Source organism: Miniopterus schreibersii (genome assembly GCF_964146895.1).
Source record: "Miniopterus schreibersii genome assembly, chromosome: 2".
Lineage (NCBI taxonomy): Eukaryota > Metazoa > Chordata > Mammalia > Chiroptera > Miniopteridae > Miniopterus > Miniopterus schreibersii.
The window spans coordinates 53,644,351-53,660,240 of record NC_138102.1 but is presented as its reverse complement, the minus strand read 5'-3'; the positions used below and the strand labels follow the sequence as shown (position 1 = coordinate 53,660,240).

Sequence of the window (15,890 nt, the reverse complement as noted above, 5' to 3'; positions counted from 1 at the left end):
CTATTTTATCTGTTTAAAATTCTGAACATGCACAACGATTACGTAAGAACACAACTTGCCTCTCCAGGGACATCCTAAGGAGGACATTTAATAGTCTGACTACTAGACACAACCATGAAGCGTCTGACAGCCCTTCCTAGCAAACGTGCTTTTGACGCAGCGCTACAAAGCCTTTACTTAGGGTTCCGTGTCACATGACTGCCCAGAAATATACTGTTTTAAAGAAAGATATTTACTACTCAAACTATAACCTATCTGTTACTGACTTAGATACCTAGAGAGTGGCCTGTAATTTGAGCTGCAGAAAACCTGCAAATGTATTTGACGAAAACAGAACTATACAGGAGATAAAATAAATCCAAGAGGTTAAAAGTTTAAAGTTTGCCTGGATTTAAAGCAATGTTAAGCCAGTGTTATTAACACCTTTATAACATTACCCATGTTGCTGTCGCCTTGCATGTCCTTCCTCAAATCTGCATTTCCTCATTTATCAACCATCTTTATCTGGTCTTAGGATTTCCATAGTGTGTGTGTGTAAATCCATTATATGCAGGGCTGTTTTTTTCCCCTTGTATGGATACTTTGCAAATTCTAAAGACTAACACAAAGATTTTCAACCTTTTTCATCTCATGGCACACATAAACTCATTACTAAAATTCTGCAGCACACCAAAAAATATTTTTTTTTGCTGATCTGACAATAAAAGGGGGGGATTGTAATCTTGATTCACGCACACCAGATGGCTATTGTTGTGTTCACTGTTGTCATTTTTTTTTATTTGAAACTCTAAGGAAAAAAAGGTCAGTGCCTCTAACTAAATAGTCAGGTATTGCATGTTTTAAAAATTCTTGTGGCACACTGGTTGAAAACCGCTGGTCTGACACAACAAAATTCAAAAAAGAAACAAAATTCATTCAGCAGAAATCTGAAGCATACTCTTTTCCTAAGGAATTACATAACTGCACAGTATTTACTCAGGCCTTGTTACTTCCTGCCAGCCTCTTAATAAACCCGCCCCATAAAAATAGAAATTTAATTTTGAACCTATATAACTTATTGTACCCAGGAAGCTTCTATTACTTTGTTGTGCTATTTGATACTGAACATGGCTAAAGTAAACGTTGCTCACAGAGGAAGTAAATACTTAGGAAGTCCACTGCCATAACGCGGATATTCTTTTAGACCAGGGCTTTTCAACATCTGCAGTACAGACATTTAAGACCAGATAATTCTCTGCTGTGGGGCTGTCCCGTGCATTGCAAGTTGCTCGGCAGCATCCCTGCCTTCTACCACTGTGTCCCAGTAGTACTGCCTGACCCCCACAGCAGTAGCATCTGAAATGTCCTCAGAAACTGCCAAATGTAAAGGGGGGGAGGGGGGGAGAAAGTGCTTCATTTAAGAAGCGCTGTTTTATAATTACTAATAAAATGAATTCATTAGGGAAGAACCTTACGTTTATGTTGAATTATATTGCCCTACAGTATAAACGTTACCTCAATATTAAAAGAGAATACCTGATATAAAGAATATTTACAGTTAACTTTGGAATATACTGCCTGGGAAATTAGCAACATTTCATAAGATGGTTTTATTATTTTGTTTGAATTCTTTCTGCATATCCAGATTTTCTCACAAGTGCGAAGATTCCAGAAGGGAGCTGCAAATTTGTTCATTAGTTCAAGCTAAAGAGCCTGAAAGGAAAAAAAAGTAAGGATTTCAATATTAATATAGCAACTCAGGGGAGATCTCTACACCCATTCTTAGACATGGCCAGTGACAATCTACCAAATTAGCCTCAAAAAATTCCCAAAGTAAGAAACTGTAATTACCCAAATGGACACGGTGACTTAACTTTCAACAAGAAACAAGAAGACAGTTTCCAATCTTGGATTTACATCAAATTTTCTGGATGATATTTTATACTTTGCTATTCTTCATAGAAACCAGGATTGACTCTCTATCAAGAACAAAGTATTTTGCAATATAAACTGAAATATAAGCCAGTCTATATTTGATTAATTTTGTTAGGAATGTTGTCTTTTAAGTAACACAAATACATCCTTGTGGGAACAACATATCCCTCTGGGACTGCAGGAGTCAGTTCTTTCTAGCTGCAGAACTGGACCAAATGAAAAAATTAAAACCACTATAGGTTATGTAAACTACACTGCAGCAATCAATGTTCTTGCTAAAGAAAAGGAAGAGTGCTTTTTTAACAAAAAAAATTAAAAATGTGAGGGGTAGTAGATCTCTAGAACATCTTACTGCCAATGCAAAGAAGGAAATAAAAGAAGGCAATGTTTTTAGAAGATGGGAGAATGTGCTAGAAAGGCAAACCACAGATTGACTTCCATTGGTATACGCATAGTCTATGTCTAGGGTGTCGGGGTAACCACCAGCTACTTGCAGCTATTAAGCAGCTGAAATGTGACTCATCCAAATTTAGATGTGCTTTACATGTAAAATACACAATGGATTTTGAAAACAATATGAAAAAGAAAATGTAGAATTAATTTTTAATTGATTCATGTTGAAACAATATTTTGGTTATACTTAGTTAAATAAAATATATTATTAAAGTTAATTTTATTGTTTTTATGTGTCACTAGACAATTTAAAACTATACATACGGATTCCTAATATCCTATGGTATCATTTTAGTAGACCTAAACCTGCATTGGTATCATGATCTTCCCTCCAGCTTCTACCCAACCCTTTTGAAAATATGAGGGGTTGGGGAAGGTGTGAGTAAGAAGTTTTGAATGTCACAAAATTGGAAGAATGTCACTGGCCTTTAGTGCCTAGGGTACAGGGATGCTAGAAGTCCTCATTGCAGGAGTCAGTTCCATACAATGAAGAATTGCCTTATCCACAATCTCAGTTGTATCTCCAATAAAAAACAGGCAGGTGATATTACCAACCAGCTGGACTCCAGCAACTTATTACTGGAGCCTCACTTTGTATTTTCAGCCCTGACCTCTTTCTCTCAAGATCCAGAAATATATTCCAAATGACTGTTTGACATCTCCAAATAAACATTCCATGGGCCTAGCACAATCTAAAAATCCAAACCTAATTCAGAATCTCTGACCTCTATATACCCTAAAAAAAAGATAAGGAAGGAGAGGGGGAGAGTAGAGGAAAGAAAAGAAAGAAAAGGAAAGTCTTCTGAGTCAAGAATTCTCCCTCAAAGAATGACATCATCACCAAGGCTAGAAAGAAACCTTTCTTTTGCTAACGCACATGGAACGTTTACTGGAATCCCTGGCCAGCTACAGCCAGCCTTTCCTCTCACTTCCCATCAGTCCTTGTCCCACAGGTGACAGTCCTGCTACCACTCTTCTTCCATTCTGCTGACAATCACACTTTGGGACAGAGGGAAAGTGTTCCCCTAACGAGGTCTAAGCCTTAACTGACTTAACCTTAACCAGTCAGAAGGGAAATGTCCCTGATCTTTAATGTCAGATAAAATTTAAGGTAATAAAGAAACCTTAGAAAATTTTATTGCACTTTTTTTATTCCTTACCTGAGGATATGTTATCATTGATTGTTTTTTAGAGAGAGAGGGGACAGAGGGGGGGAGAGATAGGGAGAGAGAGAGAGAGATCTACATCACCCTGAGAGAGAAACATTGATCAGTTGCCTCCAGCGTGTGCCCTGAATGAGATTAAACCCGAAAGCTAGGTATGAGCCATGACCAGAAGTCGAACCTGCAACCTTTTGGTATATAGGACAATGCTCCAACTAACTGAGCAACCCGGCCAGGGATTGACTGCATTTTAAGCAGTAAGAGTCAGATAAAGGGAAATTCATAATTTAAGTCTACTAGCATATAAGGATTAAAAGTCACTTATAAAGAAGTTAAAGTGTTATATATGGTTACATATTATGTGGCCATATGTAATATATTTACATATTATATAATTAGCCTATATGGCTATTTAACTGAATATAAAGAGATTTAGTTTAGGAACATTATTTTTTCAAAACAATATCAGATAAATGCTCTTTAAAAGCAAAGATATTGTTAGTAGATTTTAAAAGGGCAAAGTATGGTATAGTTTATCTTGCTCATAAGTACATGGCTTATTCCTAAAGATCAGAACATTGTGATCCATCACCACCTTTTAAACATACAAAAGTGCAGAAACAACAGCCTCAAACACTGCGAAGTGCAATTTTTTTCTTTCAACATTTACTTGACAGCCTACTAAACTCTGAAAAAAGCTGGAGATAAACAAATGAATGGCAAACATCAAGGCCTACTAGTGTCCCAGTAAAATAATGAAGTTAATAGAAAATGCTAGTCTAAGAAAATGACTGAGCAAACACGTGTGTGCAGCACAGTACTGCTTATGGTAATAAAAAGAAACGGAATCAATCTAAATGCCAGACAACAGGGAAGTGGTTGAATGGATTAGGGATTATGGAACATACAAATCACTGAGTAATATTTATGATATGTGGCCTTTTGTCTTTAAACACATAAATGAGCATAATTAAGCAAAAAAGAGGTAACAGAAAAATATGTTTCCATACCTTTAAAATCAATGCTAATAACATAGGCAGGGAGAGGGAGAGAGAAGTAGAGAACGAGGTAGAGAGGGGGAGACAGAGAGAGGATACAGAAAAAACTAAGGGGAGGTGGGGTGGCATTTTTCATTTTTGCTCTGAAAAATTTCCTCACTTTTTATGAATTTCATGTTATCTGTATAATTAAAAGAAATAGCTGGTTGTTCAACATTTCAGGTAAAAAAGATAGTCAGGTTAAGAGAAAAACAGTGAAAGAAATCAGAGAGAAATCAGTTTCTATCTAGGTTAGTGTGTGCACATACGCATACACAGTTGCATGTATATTCATGTTATAGTTAAAATTTAACTCCTACTAACCTGGAAAAAAAGTAGGTAAAATTAAAAGAAACTTATTGTCTAAGTTATACTTGTAACTGATGCACTGAACTGTTATATGGCTTTAAGTGGGCTCTCAACTGATATTTGCAAATATCTTCATTAGGCAGAAAATGGATGTATCATTCTGTTATCTTGTGCTAAGAATTTAGCATCCTAAAAAAGGAAACTATGGATCAAATACTCTTTTTCCACCTACAAAGAACAGCTAGTGAGTTTTAAAAGATTTTAGCCTTATGAAAAATGAATCTTCACTGTTCTTATGAATCTTCACTGTGGAAAAGTATAGGAACAAAAATATTTGCACTTGCCAGATTTTCAAACAAAATATACCATCTTATAAGAACCACAAACAATTATACTCTGCCCTCTGTGCAGATCTACCACTTCCCTGGGCCTTTAATTGTTAAGGCCACATTCTCTGATTATATAACAATATTGGAATTGTTATTTGAGAAAATTCCTAGAGAGTTAAGAGGAAGAGAACTGGGTTCTCAACAGTGTATTTTTGGAAGAACTAAAAATATCCTCAGGGAGTTTCAGTTTCTGGTCCACAGTGTAAGAAGCTTAAAGTTGCCAATCCATGGTCGCAACATGTAAAAAGCTGAATAAGCAAAACCCACAACTCCTGCTAGATCTATCAGAGAAGTGAGGTCTTAAGGCAAACTGCTGCCCCAATCACTGGAGGGAAAGACAGAAGAATGCAAAAAACTACAACCAAAAACCTCTGTGAGAACAGTGCTGGGGTAGAGAAACCTGACTTGTAACTGAAGAATTGCGTAAGGCTCAGGATAGACAAGCCTGAGTTAAAACGCCAGGGGAATGAAGTTGCATGGGGTGCCCATGGTTTCGTGAGTTTTACCTCCAGGACCTGTACCACATACTTACAGCGAATATTGGAGAAATATCCCCTCATATTTCCACCAGGGGGAAGGTTTCCATTTGAAATATGACAGAGTATTAAATTCTTCTAACAAGGCCTGTCCTCAGGGGAAACGTACTAGAGCCTAATCTGCTGGGGTCTTATCAGCGCCTGACCAACCTGTGGGAAGGTAATTATACAGCTTGAGCCCCATCTAGCCTCCTGTCCCATTTAAATGGGTGAGGGACTGAGAAGCACTGGTGAAGTACAGTCAAGAAGCACAGGCTCACCGAAAGACTGAAACCTAATCGTAAAACTACAGACTGCTGCTTCTCCCCCTACACCTTCCCATTATATTACTAAAGGCCTATTTACTGTGGCTCATTTTATCCTGTATAGAATACACACTTCTCAACAAAAAATTACAAGCCATACTAAAAAGCAACAGAGAGTGTGAACAGACTGAACAAACATCAGAACCAGAGTTAGATACGGCAGGAATGCTGAAATAGTCAGACCAGGGATTTTTAAAACTATGATTAATATACTAAGGGCTTTAATTTTTAAAAGTAGGCAACATGCAAGAACAGATGAATAAAGTAAGCAAAGAAATGGAAATTATAAGAAAGGCTCAAAAAGAAATGCAAGTGATTCGAAACACTGTAACGGAAATGAGGAATGCCTTTGATGGGCTGACAGAAAGAACAGCAGAAATGGATTAGGAACATTTTGTTATTATAAGGTGCTCACACTATCTAGGAAACAGGATAGTGTTATTTAACAGTGGACTTGGTTTAGCTGTAAATGGGTATTGCAAGCTCTAGGGCAATCATTAAAAAGGTAAAAAGAAAAAGTATAATAGATATGCTAAGAAAGGAGAAAAAATGGAATGATTTAAAATGTTCAATTAAAATTATAAAAGGTAGAAAAAGTGTGGAAGACCAAAATAGGGAAAAAAGAACAATCACAACAAACAGGAAATAGGGATATTAATCCAACTACATATACAATTACTTTACACATTAATGGTTTAAATACACCAATTAAAAGACAGAGATTGTCAGAGTGGATCAAAAAATCCCAACTATATGTTGTCTATAGGAAACCCAGTTTAAATATAAAGGTACATATAGGTTAAAAGTAAAGAGACGGAGAAAGATAGACCATATTAATATTAAACAAAAGAAAGCAAGAGTAGCTATATTATTTCAAGCAGATCAAACTTCAAAGCAAGAAAAGCTATCAGGGGTAAAGAAGGACATTACATAATGATAAAGGGATCCACATTCCAAGAAGACACAACAATCCTTAATGTGTATGTATCCAACAACAGATCAAAAAATGTAAGGCAAAAACATAAAGCTTCAAGGAGGAATAAATGAATCCACTATTACAGTTAGAGATTTTAACACCCTTCTATCAGAAATGGACAGATCCAGCAGACAGAAAATTACTAAGGACATAGTTGAGCCCAACAGCACCATCAATCAATTGGATATAATTCACATCGATACCCTACTTCAATCAACAACAGTAAATTACACATTTTTTTCAAGCTTACATGAAATATTCACCGAGATAAAACACATTCTAGGCCATAAAACACATCTTAATCAATTTAAAATAATAGAAATCATACAATGTCTGCTTTCAGACTACACTGGAACTAAACTATAAATCACTAACAAAAAGATAGCTGGAAAATGCCAGAATAGTTGGAGATAAGCAAAACACTTCTAAACAACAAACGGGTCAACAACAACAAAAATCTCAAAAGAAATTTTAAAATATTTTGAACTAAATGAAAATAAAAAGATGCCTTATCAAAATCTGTGGAATGCCACAAATTAAGTACGGAGGGAAATTTATAACACTGAATGCATGCATTATAAAAGAAGAAATATCTTAAAAATCAACAATCTAACATCCTACATTAGAAAACTAGAAAAAAAAAGCGCAGAGCAAATTAAATCCTAAGTAAGCAGAAGAAAAGAAATAATAAAAATTAGAGGAGAAATCAATGAAGTTAAAACTAGAAAATCAACAAACCCAAAAGCTGGTTCTTTGAAAAGATCAATAAAATTGATAAACCTCTAACCAGGCTAAAAAAAAAGAGAGAAGACACAAATTAGTATCAAAAATGAAAGAGGAGACATCATTACATATCTCATGGACATTCATAACATAAAAACTGTTATGAAAAACTATGCCCACAAATTTGATAAAATAGATTAAATCGACCATACCTTGAAAGGTAATATCTGCCAAAACCCACAAAAGAAGGAATAGACAATCTGAATAGACCTGTATCTATTAAAGAAACTGAGTTAGCAATTACTAACTTTCTGTTTTTAAATATATTTTTACTGATTTCAGAGAAAGAAAGGGAGAGGGAGAGAGAGAGAGATAGAAACATCAATGATGAGAGAGTCATTGATCGGCTGCCTCCTACACGCCCCCGACTGGGGATCGAGCCCGCAACCTGGGCATGTGCCCTGACTAGGAATCGAACCCCGATCTCCTGGATCCTAGGTCGATGCTCAACCACTGAGCCACACCCAGCTGGGCAACAATTACTAACTTTCCAAAACAAAATACCCCAGGCCCAAATGAGTTCAGTGGTGAATTCTACTGAACATTTAAAGAAAAAATTATAACAACTTGTTACCGTCTCTTCCGGAAGATAAAAGCAGCAGAAACAATTCCCATCTTGATATATGAGGCCAGTATTAGCATACTGACAAAACCAAAGAAATTTCAAGAAACATACAGACCAATCTCTCTCATAAATACAGCTGCAAAAATTCTCAATGAAATATTTGTAAAAAAGATGCAACAATGTATAAAAAAGTTACACACCATAGCCAAGTGGGATTTATCCAAAGCATGTAAGGTTGGTTTAACATTAGAAAAGCAATTACATTAATTCCCCACATCAATAAGCTAAAGCAGAAAAAAATTACATGATCACATCAAAATATAAGCAAAAAGGCATTTGACAAAATCTAACACCCATTCATGATTAAAACTTTCTGTAAATTAGTATTAAAGGGGAACTTCCTCAACTTGACAAAGAACCACTGTGATGGTTAATTTTATACGTCATCCTGACATGGCTGAGGCACACCCAGATAGCAGGTGAAACATTATTTCTGGTTGTATCTGTGAGTTTGATTCCAGACGAGGTTAGCATTTGACTTAGTACACTGGGTAAACCCACCTTCACCTACTTGGGCAGGCATCAACCAATCCACTGAGGGTCCAAACAGAACAAAAAGGCAGAAGACGGACTAATACTCTTTCTCTTCTTGAGTTGGGATATCTATCTTCTCTTGCTCTCAGACATTAGAGCTCCTGGTTACCCAGCCTCTGGACTCCAGGACTTATACCATGAGCTCCACTGGTTCTCAGGCCTTTGGACATGGACTGAATTATACCACCATCCTTCCTGTTCTCCAGCTTGCAGCCAGCACATTGTAGCATCTCAATCTCTGTAATCACGGGAGCCAGTTATAAATCTTATCTATCTATATATATCCTACTGGCTCTATTTCTCTGGAAAACTCTGACTATCATAAACATTTCCAAAAGACCTACAGCGAGTATCATACTTAATGGTAAGAAATCAAAAGCTTTCCACAAAGATCAGAAACAAGGCAAGGATGTCAGTTCTCCCCACTGCTTTTCAACATTATACTGGCAATCTTAACTAATGCACTAAGAGAGAAAAAGGAAATAAAAGTTATACAGATTGGAAAGGAATAAATCTGTCTTTTTTCATAACTGATATAATCTTCTATGTAGAAAATCCAAAAGAATCAACCAAAAAACTCTTGGAACTAATGAATGATTATTACAAGTTTACAAGATACAAAGTTGAAAGTCAACCACTTTTCTATATACCATGAATGAACAAGTGAATTTGAATTTTAAAACACATTATCATTTACATTAGAATCCTCCCCAAAATTAAATATTTAGATACAAATCTAACAAAACATGCACATGGTATATATGAAGAAAACTACAAAAGTCTAATGAAAGAAAGCAGAGAACTAAATAAATGGATAGACACTACATGTTCATGGCTAGAATGACTCAATATTGTCAAAAGGTCAGTTTTTCGACCACCTGGCCTGGCTTAGCAGTCAAGCGTCAACCTATGATCCAGGATATCACAGTTCAATTCCCAGTCAGGGCACTTGCCTGGGTTTTGGGCTCGATCTCCAGCAGTCCTGATACAGGGCTGCTATCCAGTGTGGGGGGTGCAGGAGGCAGCCAGTCAATGACTCAATCATCCTCGATGTTTCTATCTCTTTCTCTCTCTCTCCCTCCCTCCCTCTCCTTTACTCTTTCTGAAATCAATAAAGACTTTCCTTTTTTAAATGTCAGTTTTTTCTCACTTGACCTTTAGATTCAATGTAACCCGAATCAAAAGTCTAGCAGATTATTTTGTGGGTATCGACAAACTGATTCTAAATTTATACAAACAGGCAAAAGATCGAGAATAGCTAACTCAATATCATAGAAAAATAACAAAGTCAGAGGACTTAGAATAACCATCTTCAAGACCTAGAAAGCTATAGTAATCAAGAAAGTAAAGCACTGGCAAAAGAACAAACGCCCTTATGAAACACACTAGAGAGACTAGAAACAGACTCACAAATATAGTCAACTGATCTTTGACATAGGAGCAAGGGAAATACAATGAAAAAGACAAGTTACTTCAACAAATAGTTTGGAACAAGTGAACATCCACATGCAAAAAAAAAAAAAAAAAAAAGACTCTGGACATAGACCTTATATCCTTCACAAAAATTAAGTCAAAGTGGACCACAGACCTAAATGTAAAATATTTAACTATAAACTCACAGAAGATAAGATAGGAGAAAACCTAGATAACATTGGGTATGGAGATAACTTTATCGATACAATACCAAAGGCACAACCCAAGAAAGAAAGAATCTTAAACTGGTCTTCATTCAGGAGAATGAGAAGAGAAACCACAAACTGGGAGAAAGTATTTGCAGAAAACACATCTGATATAGGACTGCCACCCAAAATATACAGAGTTCTTAAATCTTAACAATAAAAACAAAATTTGATTTAAAAATTAAATATTTTTAATTTTTATAAAAAAGTCTTTATAAAACATACACCTTACCAAAGATATACAGATGGCAAGTAACCATATGAAAAGATGTTCAAAGTCATATGTCACTAAACTGAAACAATGAGACACTGTTGCAGCTATTAGAACAGCCAAAATTCAAAACACTAGTAATGCCATATCCTGGCAAGGAGGCAGAGCAAGAGGGACTCTCATACATTACTGGCTGAAAAGTAAGATGGTATAGCCACTTAGAAATATTGGCGATTTCTTACAAAACTAAACATACTCTTACTATAGGATCCAGTAATCACACTGCTTTGAATTTATCCAAATGAACTGAAATTTTATGTCCATAGGAAAACCTACAAATGAATGTTTATAGCAGTTTATTCATAACTGTCAAAATATAAGCAACCAAGATGTCATCCTTCAATAAATGAATGATGAATAAATAAACTATGGTACATACAGACAATGGAATATTATTCAGTCCAAAAAGAAATGAGCAAGCCATGAAAAGACTCATAGGAAATGTAAATGCATGTCGCTAAGTGAAAGAAGCCTATTTAAAAAGCCTACATACTGCATGATTCTAACTATATGACATTCCAGAAAAGGTAAAATTCTGGAGACACAAAAAGATAAATGCTTGCTAGGGGTTAAGGGGGAGGAAGGGATACACTGGCAGAGCATAACGGAGTTTTAGGGCAGTGAAACTATTCTATAAGATCTACAATGGTGGGTGCATGGCATTATACATTTGTCCAAACCCACAGAATGCACCCCAAAAGTAAACCCTAATATAAACCCTAATATAACCCTAATTATCTTTGTGTGATAATGGTATGTCAATGTATGTTTACTGACTATAACAAATATACCACTATGGTGTGGGATGTGGCTAGTTGGGGAGGCCGTGCATGGGTGGAAACAGGGGGTATTTCAGAAGTCTGTCTATAAGCTCTGCTCAATATTGCTATGAATCTAAAACTGCTCTAAAAATAAAAGTTTGTTAATGTAAAACATTCTGTACTGTCAGTTTAATCACAAATTCCATCTTTTTAATAAACAAAAATATATTATTTAAACTGGTCTCAAAAAAGCAGTTAAAAATAAATGGACAATTCAAGAAGGCATTTATTTTTTCAGAGGATGTGAAAAATAATATTTAGACATATATAAGAATACTAATTCCTAAAAGCAACCACTATTGCCAGGTCTATAAATCTGTCAAAAGTAGCAAAAAGCTGTTGCAAGAGTTTTGAAGAAAGAGACCAGTCTCCTACACTATTTGATATTACTTAAGCATACTTACAACAGTGATTCAAATGTTATTCTATTTCCCTATATTAATTATAAACATTTTGTCAAGATTAACAGATCAATTGGTTAATAATCTGAAATGCTAAGCAAAATGGTCAAATATATCATTTTGCAATAAATAATTTTTCTCCTGGAAATAAAGAAATTTATTACCCAGTGTATTTGTTATATATAAGACTAAAGTACAATTAAATAAGCAATAAAAGTCACTTTTATCCCAGATTTCAGAAAGATATAGATGTATGTATATGAGTGTGTTTGTATGTAAGTTATATGTCACAGATATATGATGTGCATGTCCCCGAAAAATGTCTAGTAGAAAAAAAAAATTGTAGGTTTAGAGACACAGCACTCTGCCTTGACTAACCTTAATCTTTCAATCTGTTTCTAATTTTAGAATGTATTATGTAAATATTAAAAAAATAGTTTTATGTAGTAAGTCTTACTACTTCTCCTAACAAATAGGAAATAGGACAGGTCATTCAACAATGTTTTTAGAATGTGTCTTTCTACCAATCATCCTTTTAAGTTAAAAAGTATTCAACAAAATAATTTGATTTCTCTATATGGAAGTCTTTCGATGATTTAGTACTTGGTTTGATGCAACATCACCAATAGATAAAATTTTCACTTTATAATACCAGACTGGGCAAACTTTAATATTTTGACAGAAAATAAGTTGTCAAGGAGAAGCAATATACAAATGCAAATACAGTTTTATCTAAATGTAAGTACTCAATACAGCATTCTACATTTACATTTCTTGAAGCTATTCATTTTAAAATAAGAAACCATGTACAACTTTGATGCTAAAATCTGGTTCCCTGGTTAATAAGTGCAAACATACAGGAAAGCTGGCAAAAGATTGCACCTCTTCAGTGATAGATGGTAGGAAACCCGAGCACTCTGTGATTATGAAGGTAACCTAAGCAGAAAAGCGTCTGAGGTTCAACTCATGGGCCTATTTTTATAAGACTTTTATTGATCTTTAGAGGGTGAGAGACAGAAAGAGAGAAACATCAATCGGTTGCCTCCTCCACAACCCCTACTGGGGATTGAGCCTGCAACCAGGGCATGTGCCCTGACTGGTAATAGAACCAGCAACCTTTTGGTGCTCAGGGATGACAGCCAACCAAATGAGCCACACCGGCCAGGGCTCATGGGCCTATTTTTATAATTTATTATCAGTGAAGCCAACAAATGGGAAATTAACTAGAAAGAGCTGACAGATCTTTCCTAAAATATTGTTACAAATACCTCATGCCTACTTTTATCCCATTCAGAACCTTCCATCCAAATCTTAGAAAATGAGAAAGTGATCTGTGTTATGTTATAACTTTCAAGAGGAAACCCAGGTATCCAGTACTTTTTCACACCCACATGAACTGTAGCCAAGGACGAAGAGATATAGAGTCGGCAACACAACACAAATATTAATAAGCAGGTCCATGTAACAGTAAGCTCGTTAATGGCTCTTATCCATGACTGATTCCCTCTGAATCTCCCACTGCTTATGGCACAGCTCAACAGAAGACAGGAGTACACTGAAGATAGCAAAACTACCCTTGAATTTCAAAACCACTCTATGAGAATCTTAGGTAACTCTAGTTCTAGTATATACCCTGAAACTTTTTGGATATCTCAATTCTCCTAAACTAGTATCAGAGTAATCTATAAGAGGCTGAGTCAGGATGCTCAGACACATTAATGTTGATCTGAACCTGTTACTGGTGAGGAGAGGTCCATATCCCTACCTGTTGCTTGTGGGAGTGGGCTATACCAAGAAAAAGAATTTTCTGAGACTCGAATGGGAAGATGAGATATTGCAGAAACTTCATTTCTGTGGAATCAAATCCCTGAATTTCTAAGGTCACATTTCCCTGTGTTGGACCAAGGAAGAAGTGTAACTGTGGCTTCAGTGGAGCTAGAATCAGAGTCAGTGTCCAGAGTTTTCACTCCATGTTGGAGCAGTGTCCAGTCCAGCATCAGACTAGCTTACTTTGTGTTCCCAGTTGCAGTCCATCAATCCATTGCATGTGGGGTACGCATGGCCACATGGCTATGGAGGGAACATAGGCAGGAGCAAAGCCAAAGGAACCAGAGAGCCAAGAGCAAGCCAAGAGCCAGGATCCAAGAGCCAAGAGAGAGAGTAGCTTTGTTTGGGAGATTTTGTATTCTCAAATTTCCACAGCCTTGCAATGGGCCTGCCTATTCTGGCCAATGATCTCTGTTCTAAGGTTTGACCGACAAGCACCTTCCCTAGTCACTCCAACTTCACTGCTCATGCCCTATCTCCCCTTGTTGGACCCCTTACCCCAATGATTTGCAGGGAATGGACTGGTCGTTCCCTGGGCAATGTGAAATTGCAGCTTCCTGGTGAAGCTGCCCAAATGGCCATGCCTGGCCATTTAAAATGTCTGTTCTCTCCCTTTGATGCCTTCCTATTACTAATAACTAGTTAATTACAACAGTATCAAACCTAGTGTACAATATTTTAAGGAAGCCAAAGGCCAAAACAGGTCTATAAGCAGCGCTTCACAACCATGTTTACATTATGCAACAGAGTGAACAGGTAATGGCTCTACCGCACAGTGCAGTAGTAAGAAAAGGCTGGCCTTGGCAGACAGTCCTAAAGGCTCAGGGGATGAATACATTAGGCACACCTGTAACTCATCTGTAGGACACCACTGTGACTTGATACCATATCAGCTGAAAGGCTCTGCCTTAGGATCAAATACCCTCAACATGACTAAGTTACAAACAAAAAAACAACAAAAAGCAGTGCTGGGAATCAAAGCCCCATCAATATCTTTAGACTTTAACAGGTAAATGCTGCCACCATTAAGAGTGCATTTTTTCTCAGACAAGTAGCCCATTTCTTTATTTTTCCACAAAATTTAGAAATTGTATTAGCCTGACTTTGCTAACATATACAGAGCTTCCAGCCTCTCAATACCTGTGTGCACTCCTATACAGAGAGAGACTGATCAGGTTTATAGGCCCAAATGGGAAAACAAGTAGTCAACTGTTCCGAGATCTTGCACTCACATGTACATGGCTGTTGATGGATCCTGCTGCACACAATCCACAAAGAAACATAATGAAAACTGATTCAATGCCCCAGGGTAGAAGATGCAAGGAACATTTACATGCACGATTACCCATTGCTCCAAAACTCCTATTCCCCTTTCCCCCATTCATCTTTCCCTTTCAGGAGAGAATAAATATATTAAAGTTTGTCATGCTAACCAAAAGGTATGAGGTAACAGGAATTTCAATAGAAGAAAAGAATGATAGATATTAAGCCCCTATTATAGCATACTCTTCAAGCTAGGAAATGACCATCTCATGCCAGTGAGCTATCTTTTCCAAGTTCTTGTGATGTAGCTGTAATGTAAATTAATTAAGAGCAGGCCACTCTCATACTGGAATGGGTGGGGCTGTAAACGGCAGAGCAATTTGGCAGAAAATATTAAAAGCCATAAAATGCACATGCCTTTCGCTCTAGCAATTCTAATTCTTGGAACTTATCCTAAGGTAATAATTAAGGATGTACAAAAGAATATTTATTTCTCTAGTATTTGTAATTACTCAATCTTGGAAGCAACCTGAATGTCCAAAAATAGGACAGTGGTTAAATAAATTATCATAGAACCATAAAATAAAATACCACAAAGGGTCAT

At 36.4% G+C, this 15,890-nt stretch overlaps 1 protein-coding gene across 8 annotated transcripts in view; it reads right to left on the bottom strand.

The window, feature by feature from the left end:
* Positions 1-15,890, bottom strand: part of KLF12 (KLF transcription factor 12) — a 389,105-nt gene that overhangs the window by 225,684 nt on the left and 147,531 nt on the right. The window contains exon 2 of one of the 8 annotated variants that reach the window (XM_081127133.1): positions 1,635-1,692. The exons of 5 other annotated variants lie outside the window; for them this stretch is intronic. The gene's annotated coding sequence lies outside the window, so the exon portion shown is untranslated. 2 more of the 8 variants (XM_081127134.1, XM_081127136.1) reach the window with 2 other exon arrangements.